Source organism: Centrocercus urophasianus, unplaced genomic scaffold (genome assembly GCF_019232065.1).
Source record: "Centrocercus urophasianus isolate 14NV4802_14NV808 unplaced genomic scaffold, USGS_Curo_1.0 seq_12, whole genome shotgun sequence".
Taxonomy (NCBI): domain Eukaryota; kingdom Metazoa; phylum Chordata; class Aves; order Galliformes; family Phasianidae; genus Centrocercus; species Centrocercus urophasianus.
Genome location: NW_024884364.1, coordinates 18,478,932 through 18,489,953, shown reverse-complemented (window position 1 = coordinate 18,489,953; position 11,022 = coordinate 18,478,932).

Genomic DNA, 11,022 nt, shown 5'->3' with positions numbered 1-11,022 from the left:
AAAAAAAAAAAAAAAAAAAAAAAAAAAAAAGTCACTAAAGTGAAAAATTAAACCAAATGAAATGAAACTAAAGTCCTGAAAGACAACCATTACCCTCACTAGTAGTTACGTATCAGGAGACTTTGTTTTCTAAGTATGGTATGTGTTGTAGGGAAGGAAAGACTAATAATCCCTTTCTTCAAATAGCTGCCTAACAAAACCATCTCTGTATGGCTTCGTGAATCACAATGGAAATGTTGCAACTCTTGTTTAAAAAAATTGTCTCTCTTTTAATGATAGAGAAATAATGATGAAATGATTAAAAAAACAAATCTAATAGAAAATCAGAGGTAAAAACAGTGTATTTCTTTTCAAAATTTCCAAGCCTAGGAAAGTAAAATGAAAATTGAACAAAATAAATAAATAAATAAATAAATAAATAAATAAATAAATAAATATGCCTTCATTTAGGTTCTTTCATAAACAGTTATTTCTATAATTCAGTAAGAAGAACATGACACTCCAGATTCTGAATTAGCAAAATACAGTTTTACTTGAGCAAATGATCACTGCATATTTTTGATTTTACTTTTTGATAAATGCTTTAAGATATTGCATTGCAAACAACGCACTAGTAGCACATAGCAGTTACTTTGAATTCCTTACGATTTTCAGTGAAATCTGACATAATCCCACAGTAAATGTGTTCTATCCAAGGGAACAAAGAGGAGTTATGAAAAGATACTGTGTTGATACTTGATTCCCCCCAGTACAATTTTAGTTACATGCATAACCAGACTTTTAGGGCGGACAGGCAGTCACAGCTTCAGAAACAGCAGAAAATGGATTTAAGAGGCTAATGTTAGGTGAGGTACAAGGCCTCATATCAGACATTTAAAACCAAGAGGTCCAGCTTTAAGTAGTTTCTTTTCAGCCACATGACCAATTCATAAGAAAGAAAAGGAGATTTGGACACCTAGGTCCACCATAGGTTTTAAGTTATAACAAAAATACTTGAGATTCAAAGAAGAAACCTCTTGGTTGTTCAGGACTTGAGTGGCTGAATGCCCCTGTTTCCCACTCCACCCAACACAGAAATCACAAAATATGAGCACAGATCAGAGAAGCACACTGGGCTTGATCTCTCACAACTGGAGACAGCTAGACAACAACATTTTAAGGACTGTGAAAAGTATCTGCACCACCAACCCTAGTTCAGGATAGACAACTTAAGCAGCTTAAGTACCTTGACACCTGCCCTAAAATTTTATTAAAGGTCACAAGTCCACAACTGTAATTTGCCACAGAAGGACAGTAAAGATAAACTGCACTGCTACAGAACATGTGCTTTTTACGAATTGGGTGTTATTATATAGAACTTCCAGAAGACATTAAGCACCCATGTTACAGAAGAGGAGACAATGGCCTTGCTCCAGTAATCATCAGCCTAATTAAAGAAGAAAATCCACTTTTCCAAATTAGGTACAGGTGACACAAATTTGGCTTGTTATAGGTGTGCTATAGCATTTGAAGATAACCAATATTTTACACACACACACACACACACACACACACAAGGATGGCAGCAAAGTAATTAATTTATTATTATTATTATTATTATTATTATTTTTAATATAACAAGGTACACAATACAGTCTCATAAAATCTGCTCCCTCTGTGCCCCTCTGAGAACAAGAAGACCTGGATATCTAACAGATACATTTCTGGCATAGGAGCTCCAGCACCAGCTGACAGAGAGGCCATACACATATGTAACAGCTACCAACAGACACTCTTTGCCAAGGGACAAACAAATCCTAATCAGAGCATGCTGCTCTCCAATAGATCTTGGCTCTGGAGTGTTCCCCCAGTTTTATGTTCTTAAGCACAATTTAGAGACTGAGATGTTGTGATTGAACTCTAAGTTATCCGGGAACCTCTGTCCAGGCATTATCACAGAGATGCCGACTGTCCTAAAGTCACCCTTCCCATTTGCATCTCTTCTTATAAAAGGGTTAACTTCAGAGGATATGCAAAAATCAAAGATCTGAAATAAAGCCAGGTCTAGGAATCAGTAATTAAAAGAATTTTGCTTTTAAGAATTGTCTGGACCTTCCAATGAGAATGAAAATGGATTGGTTATGCCAGAAAAGTTAAAAAACAATAGACCAAAAACAACATCAAAAATGTGTGCAGCAATTTAATTGTTCAACCTTTAATTAAAATGAAAGGATTTTTTAAGAAACGTTTAAGAAATACTCACACACCTCAGAAAAAGCATTTACATTTCTCTTTTCCTAGCATTCTGAAGTTACACATGTAATTTCCAGCATCTCACAGTGATAGTGATTCCCATAAACTCAAGCAGATGATTACTCTCCGTTGATGCATCAGGGTAAGTATTTCAAATCATATCAGACAAGTGTAAAAATTCAAGGAGATTAATGAATTTAAGCTTCAAATCTAGCAGGGTATCTTTTAATAAAATGCATTTGCAGTGTTCTCTACAAAGATGGATTAATTTATTAGACATATATATGATGTGATACTTTTCCTTAAAATATTGTTGTCATTGCTAACTGCCTTTCCTTTTTAATCAGCTCTTTTCCACTTGTCCTGAATCCATATTGGAAAGAAAGCTGCCACTCTCTTCCAAAATCTTTCCATACAACATCATATGGTATGGAATATCCCTCTGGCCAGTTGAAATCAGCTATCCTAACTCTGTTCCCTCCCAGTTCCTTGGGCCTTTCACTGCAAATGGCCTTGGCTCTCTACAACACTGCTTAGGAGCAACTGGAAACTGGTGTGTTATCAACAGTGTTTTTCTCCTATAACCAAAACATAGCATCATGCCAGACACTCTGAGGAAAACAATTGCATCCCAGCTGAAACTAAGACAGAGAACATTACTTTAGAGTAACATAATATTCTGTTTATCTGAAGCTTGCTACCAGAACGTGGCAATAAATATACAGAAGCCAGCAGAAGACATTTCCATGCTTGAACTTTATTGTAACTTTTTGCTTTTGACACAATGTTTTATCCTAATGGTCTTTCTTATTCTCTGAAAAGCACTTTAATTAAACAATAAATAAACATCAGTGAAACATGGATAATTACTGTAGGCATGTTAAAAATGAAAATCCTGTGCCATAACTGCCTGCAAGTCAATGAAAACATTAGTTATAGAAAAGTGTACCTTATTGGATATTTCAATTGTTTACCCTTATACTTTTAATCAGTGGCCATGCAACAGTTAGGAATAGAGAGAAAATCTGGATGTAGGAGACAAGTCACAAGAACAGCTTAAAGAATTCTGGGTACATAAGACAATTCACCTTGCTTTTTAATCTGAAGAATTTGGGGTTTCTTTGTTTCTTGCAATCCTTTTAGAGGGCATGTTGTTTCTTCAAATCCATTTACCACTGCAAACGCAAAGATAAGACTTTCTACTATTTTTGCTGAAATACAGCAGAAAAGTAGAAGTAAAATGCTTTCCCACATCCCCCAGCATCTCCAGAGAGACAGCTGTTTTGATTCTGCAATCTGTGTATCATTGTAACTATTGCCACAAAAAAAAAAAAAAAAAGAAAAAAAAAAAAAAAATAAAAAAAGAAAAAAAAAAAAACAAAAAAAAAAACCCACAAAGGAGTGTTTTGGGGTCAATCTGTTTGTTTATTTGATCTTCTCAATTTAACACAATATTTGCCCCCACTACAGTAGTTCATGTTGGGAGAAATGCCCGTATTCAATAGTCCAGGGTCAGGCAGAATTTGCTATTCACAAATAATGTAATCACAATTTATTTCATACTTTTGCAAGAGCAGACAACCATGTGAACCAACCAGAGACATGTAACAGTCTGTATTTCCTACTTCCCAGCACAGATTTCCTCTCCTGTTTCCTCAGTGCTTGAGTACTCCAGGATTTACATTCTATCCAATTCTAATTCCCTCAGTGGATGTTCCGCCCCTGTTTACTGCTTTGTTAACTGCTCTTCTCCTGTTCTTGCTTAGTTTTTACCTGTTATGGTATGCTGGGGTAACCTATCAAAGCTGACCTTACCCTCTGACTATCATTCAGACTGCACAGCCAGTTTCTACCAGTACATCCCATGATGTTACTCAAAAATGCAGATATTCTATTCTGCAAGCAGGAATTTATCGTGTATCGGAGCTCCATGTTACCTCTTTGGAGTCATAGCATCTCACTATTATGAAAAAAAAAAAAACAAAACAAAACAAAACAAAACACATTTCTTTCCCCACAATGGACATATGTCTCTTAATAAAAAGATAAGCCACACCTCTTCAATTCTTAGTTCTGTTACTCAGAATTGCCTAAAGCTAAAAATCTGTTTCTTTCTACCTTTCCTTTTGCTGCCAAGGGAGTAGGCAGCTGGTATTCACCTATGATTCTTTCCTGTCCAAATATACTTGGCATTTTGACGCTGCCTGTCCCACTCCTTCTGGATCCTAATAGCAAGTGTTTAGGGCACACTGATCATCTTCTGAAGGCTTAGTCACCATCCTTCTACAAACCTGCCATGCTATCTGAGAACACACATTTTTTTATGTCACAAAAATGTGGGTCAGGGTTTTTCCCTAGCTGGAAAATGTTTCTAACTTTGTCCATTCAGTGTAGAGGAAAAATTGTATCTGAGAGATATGTGTGACAATGAAATTCTACAAACTATGTAAGCTATTCTACTGAGAGCAGAACTGATCTTTGAAAAAATAATGGAGGTGAACAACATGATTGATGTCAAAGTCTCTTCAATTCATTTTTTTCTGTAAAAATCTCACCTAATAACACTCAAGTAAAAATTGTTAGTGCCCTTTCTTGTCAGAATTTTTTGACCATTCTCAACATATGTGTGTAACACAAAAGTATCTATCTCAGCCTTGAAGACTACTTGTACCTGGAAAGGCTTTTTCTTTTGAGAATCAGATTCTCAGTATGAACGGATATTAACATCTATGTTCCACCACACAACAGCAGAATTTAATTTCAAAAGAAAGATAGTCACATAAGAATTCCAGGAAGAACATGATACCTCAGAAAAAAATATATGTATGTAGTCAAACACTCAAATTTCCACTGAGAGCAAACTCAACAGAAAAATTTTAATCAAACTGAGAAATGGGATGGACAGTTTTCAAGAGAATATTTCACATTCTTCTCTGCACTGCAGTGAAACAGTGATTTGTTTCCATTCAGTGTGATATGTTCAACATAAATAGAAATAAAATGCATGTTACATCACCCTCAGCAATTAAATTCAGCTCTTACTGTCCTAACATCTATCCATTTGGTTGAAATCATCACTTGAGTCTTAAGCTAAAATATCTAAAAACTGACTCCTTAAATGTTCTTTTGGCTCTTTCCCTTTCCTCGATGTCAACTAGACAGAGAATAGAAATAGTGATACTATATTTCAAGTAGTGGAAATTAGGCAAGGCATTGAGAGCATTTCTCTGAAGAGTTGATAATGGATTCCCATCATAGCTCTCAAAATTAGTCATCAAGTCACAATTTGAGATCAAATAAAGAGCTTTTCAAAGAAAAAGAGTATGAACTGGAAATTAATACAATTAGACTGGAAATTTGAGGTTTTCCAATTATAAGAAGTGAGAATCTGAAGAAATCTCCTGAGTAATAATAAGGAAGACAGCCACGTAACCATTGCTGAAGTGAAATTTGATGACTATTGTAACCAAATTGACTATAGTAACAAAAATTCATTTCCTGAGTTCAACAATTCAGAGAGTCACCTTCAATGCTCATTTTCTAAAAGCGGATTTATTTATTATGGTAATATGTAGCTTCTGAAAATATTCTGAGTTGAGTCTCACTTTCCATCATATGGAAGAGAAGGAATAACAAATCAGTACAAACATTTTTACATTTTTGATGACTGCGTCCTTAGATTCCTACAACCTAAATAGCAGACATATACAATAATTAAAGCTTTAACAAAGACTATTGTGAAAATTTAGTTTAAGCAAATACTTTATATTTCTGTAATCTCAAGGAGTCCTGGAGCTTGTATGCATATGGAAAAAAAAAAAAAAAATCAAATAAGATTTCAATTAATTAGAATTTGATAATTAGTTAAATTTTTTTCCCTCTCTAAACTCGTAAAAAATACTAAAAACCAAACAATACCACAGCTTGTCCAAGTAACATTTTTGTAGAACTCCACTTCTACTCTGAGCACTTTTAGTCATAATGTATAAAACTCCTGCAGAAGAAAAGGATTTGACACTTACTTGCTGATAATTAAATTCTAAAATATGAAAATAACCAGGAAGATTTTTTTCTCTTTTTCTTTTGGTCAGTTTTTGAGTTCAAAATATTGGATTGAACTCTGTGACTATAACACAGTATCGTTAGATCTATTTTAAAATAAATGTATTTTACCCATAATTTTTTTGTCACCTTCATTTTCTACTTTCAGTTAGAAAGACCAATATTCAGGATGCTTATATGTTCTATAAGATGTGCAATGATAAATAGTGATTAACTTCAGAAGATAAATGTATCACATTGATCTTCAACATCTCTACATGCTGAACTTGTACTGACTCAGTGAGATGACAATCAACTCTAGACTGTAGAATCTGCCAGCAGCAATCTTTCCCAGGTTTGGTATTTCAGAGATTTATATAGCCATATTGTCCTTGACCTCAAATATACCTACCTCATGGCATGCTCTTCAATGTGGTACAATAACTACAGATGTTTCTGCAAATAGAAATGTACAATATTGATATATTAGTTTTGCCTCAAGTTACAAAGCAAACTCTTTTTACTCTAGTCTTGCATAAGATGTAAAGTGAGAAACTTTATTTACCAAAGGAGAGTAAAAGAGCTTGATGCATTTACCTAAACAAAATGAAGAGCCAGGAGGCATACAGTTGCTCTCCTAAATAACAAGCAGGAAAACTAGCTAGTTCACCTCAGCAGAAGTACTAGTAACACTGGCACTAGAACAAACTTGTGTGGACTGACTGAGAAAAAAATCAGGCCAGATATTGAAAGACTTCAAACAGACTGGGAAACTATTTTCTGTTAGAAAGAGTAGAAACAAAGGAAAAAATGCTCATTTTCAAGACTGGATAAAGACTATGATTAAAATATGACATGACAGATCTGGGGCTGACAGCCTAAGAGGCTCTTGGCTATCTTATATCCTGTAGTCCTCGGAGAAAAAAAAATGACATTAGTCACTCCTTCTTTTCAGTTGGAATCAGTTCTACTTCAAGCATAAAATTAAAAGCATCCTCTTTTAGTCTAAGCAATGCTTGGTTCGTGCTACTTTAGTGGTTTACCCCATAGAAAAAGCTTATCTGTAAGTCAGTAGAAATGCATGCAATGCATTTTTGCTTTCAGATCTTATGAAAACATTTGTTTACACATACCAGAGCTTTAGTCCAGAACTTAAGTCCAGAATGGTTGTGTACCCTACATGCATTTGCGTTTATGCATGAACACAGCTGGCTAACTACTGTCAGTTGACTAACACAGTGCAAATCTAGACAGGCGAAACGGCCAAGCTGCTCTCTTTCTGACCTGTGATGCTGCTGGTAGAGCACCCTGTATCAACACTCCTCATCCATTTCAGCTGCAATATCCATTGCCTCACCTTTAATTCAGCCACTTCAGTTCACCTGGCTCAAGGCTCTTTAAAGCTGACTTCGTGCTGAGTAGATAGATCACTGTGGCACTGACTTCATTTGTCTGCTGACTGACAGGATGTTAATAGCCCCCAGAGATGGGTGACAATTACAAAAGCGTAGGGAGGAGAAGATGGCCTTCATCTTATGTAATTTACAGAAAGGACACAGGAAGTATCTGGCCAGGCTTTTTGATTTGTGAACATGGGATTAGGCATTCAAACAGATCTCCTGGATTTGAGAAGTGCTGAACAATGTGTTGTGATGGTATGGGGGGGTAGTAATATACTGTGAATGGCATGTTTTCATGATGCAGATGGAAGATGTTCTTACAGATAAAGAAAGTTCTGCTTAGAGGCTCACAAATTCAGGCCTCAGTTGCAAACTATTCGTTCTTCTGATCTCCTCTCTGCTGATATCACTCAGAATAATCTGTGTAACTCTCAATCTCCAGTCAGTAAAATAGGGCTGACGGAACTTCCTAGCTCACAGTTTCATAGAGATTGAGAATGGTAATATCTAGATAAGAACTGTAAGAGTGTGGAAGTAATTTATCATTTAAAGTTTATAAAACAGCAGTTATTTTTGTATGCTAGGGGAACATACTAATGCTAATAAGAAAAAAATGATTCGAATGCATAGCAAAAATTAATTAATTGAATAGCAAACAATGAACATTCTTTCTTGGCACAAAAATACTGTTGTTTGCCCAAGAAATACTGTAGGAATACCAGTACTCCTTCAAATTCAGAAAAAGATTGTTCATATGCTCAGAGAAAAAAAAGAAAAAAAAAAAAAAAAGGAAAGACATAATTATGCAGAATTCTAACAAGTAATTAAATTTTGAAATTGTGTCCACAAGTGTTCGGCAACTATTCGAACAAGCTGCAAACTAAATATAGTCTTTCATTAAAAAGATTATTAAGACAGCAAATTCAAGGACTAAAATATGACAGAATCACCAGACTTAACTTGCTTCTACAACCTCATTTCTAATCCCTTATTGACAGTAAAATTTGACAATGAGATAGCATGTTATAGATATAATAGATACAGATATAATTTTTAAGAAGATAATTGAAAATTCTTACCTGTAGCATACTAGTCATGTCACAGTACATGACTTTTACTAGCTGGAAGTGGCAGAAGGAAACCAATATGCAGACAAGAACCAGAAAAAAGAAAATCTCTACATTAAAGTAACTGTCCATTCCCAATTTACTGGAACTTCTTTATGGAATTACTGGGAGTCAACTGAGACAAACGCGGCTTAGAAAACCTATGATATTGTCTGAAAGTATTCTCATGCCTTTAATGAAAGATCAGCTGCTTTTTGGACTGGAATAGTAGGAAAGCACAGTGAACATGTAGTCATTTGGAAGAGCAGGAGATAAGTATTTCAGCAACTCTTTGCTCTTGTAACAGTTTTAGAAATGAATAATTTAGAAATAATGTAAATATAAGATAGAGATTCCTACAAGAATGTAAGGTTACAGCATAACAAAAGTTACATTTAGCATTTTTGTGTATTCAGTATTTTCTTTTTCTTTTTAATTTCTCTCTTAGACATGGTGTGACCTATTTCTTTGCATAATCCATTCTTTTTCTAGCATGGTTTCAACAGTATTTTAAGTAGATCATTTTATCACCTCCTCTTACTCTTTTCTTTCTAAAGTGTTTCTCTCACTATTTTCTAACTATTTTCAGCATGCTTTTGGAGTGAAGAAGCTCTCTGTGAATATTTCACAGATGGGAAACTGAGTCACACATAAATATAACATTTTCAAATTCTAATTTTGGATTTAGATTGATGCCAAGTTATGTATTTTTCATATCAGAGAAGCTCCCATGTCTGAATAAAATCGTTGTCAGCAATTCTTAGAATTAGGAGTTTGGACTGGTTTCATTCCATCTTAAATGCGTCTGATCTTGAAAGAAAACAGGCAATTAAACAGCAGAAATCTTATCCAAAAGTAGAGCCAAAACAGGCACAACAGCTCACACCTGAAAAGTACCATCGACAACAAATGGAATCAAGATATCAAACTCAGATGTAAACATCTAGAATTAGGTGATGTGAATCCAGCTCAGTATTCCTCAGGTTGAAAACCCTTGACATCAACTTAGACCACCTCAGTGGCATCATCCCTCAGAAAGGACAGTCATGATAAATTTAAAAATTGTATTAACATCCCTTGTCTTTCATCAACTGCACTTCCCTTGTTCAGAGGGAAATGGAAGAAAAAGATGCCCAGCCCCTCTCTTGCCTCAACTGATGGGAGAAGCAATTTAACAAAAGCTTGCTTTTTCATCTCCTTAATGCTCATGCCTCAGTCTTGTCCTTCCCTCTCCACCCACAATCCCCTCATACTAAAGACAAAATCCTACAAATGTTAGCTGTCAAATCTGTAAGAAGACAAATAGAATACCCCTCTGGACTGTTATCTATTTCAAGTCAAAAAGCTTGTGTAGAAGAGTGAAAGTATAAAAAATAAAAAAAAAGAAGCCTTTTCAGATTATAATTTAGAAAAGCAGCATTCCATAGACATCTCCTGCAATATCCACCTGCCACTGGGAATTTTACATGCCAAGTGGATGATTGTTGCATTGGCTGCAAATGAATCTCAGACCTCCATTATGGCAGTGTTAATTCAGCCACCAAATGAGCAGAAGTACACAGAGTAAGGCTCTCTCTTCCCCAAAAGAAAGATTTTATTTTCAGTCAACATACTCTGCTTGCAGGATCAGCTGTCCTAAGACTTTTGAGTTTGTGTTCCAAATGTACTCAAAGATCCCAAACAAGTTTGAAGCTCTTTCATACAGACATCCATATATATAGGCAACACAATGCCTTTCCTCCAGAGCTTACAAACCTAAACAGGCAAATCAGCATGCAGTAGCAGAAAATGCAACGCGAACAGACATTTTTTGTAAGCATCTTCAGTACTTTTCTATCATTGCTGTTTCATCATTTGTATATATTTACAATCAAGCACCTTATTGATTCTTTGATTTTAGACAATTGTAGGGCTATTCTGAATATCACTCCCTCAGCATGGACATAATGAAAAGCAAAACTCCTTTATTTGCAAGATAGCATGAATCAACAAAGTCTTTGTCCCATAAGAGTATAGGAGCAGGCAAAGCCACATCAGAAGCATGAGGTGAGAAGTGTTTGATAATAACAGAGAGAGGATAAAGGACTGGTGGGCAAGCTCTGCTGTCTGTCAGAATTGACCCAGTTTCCTCTGTTCTGCTCACAGCTGATTTTACGCATTACAGCCTTTCCTGTCATACAGTTTAGCAGCAGTGCATTCTGCTTTCTGCAGTTCTAATTTGTCACTCTTCTCCATATCTACAT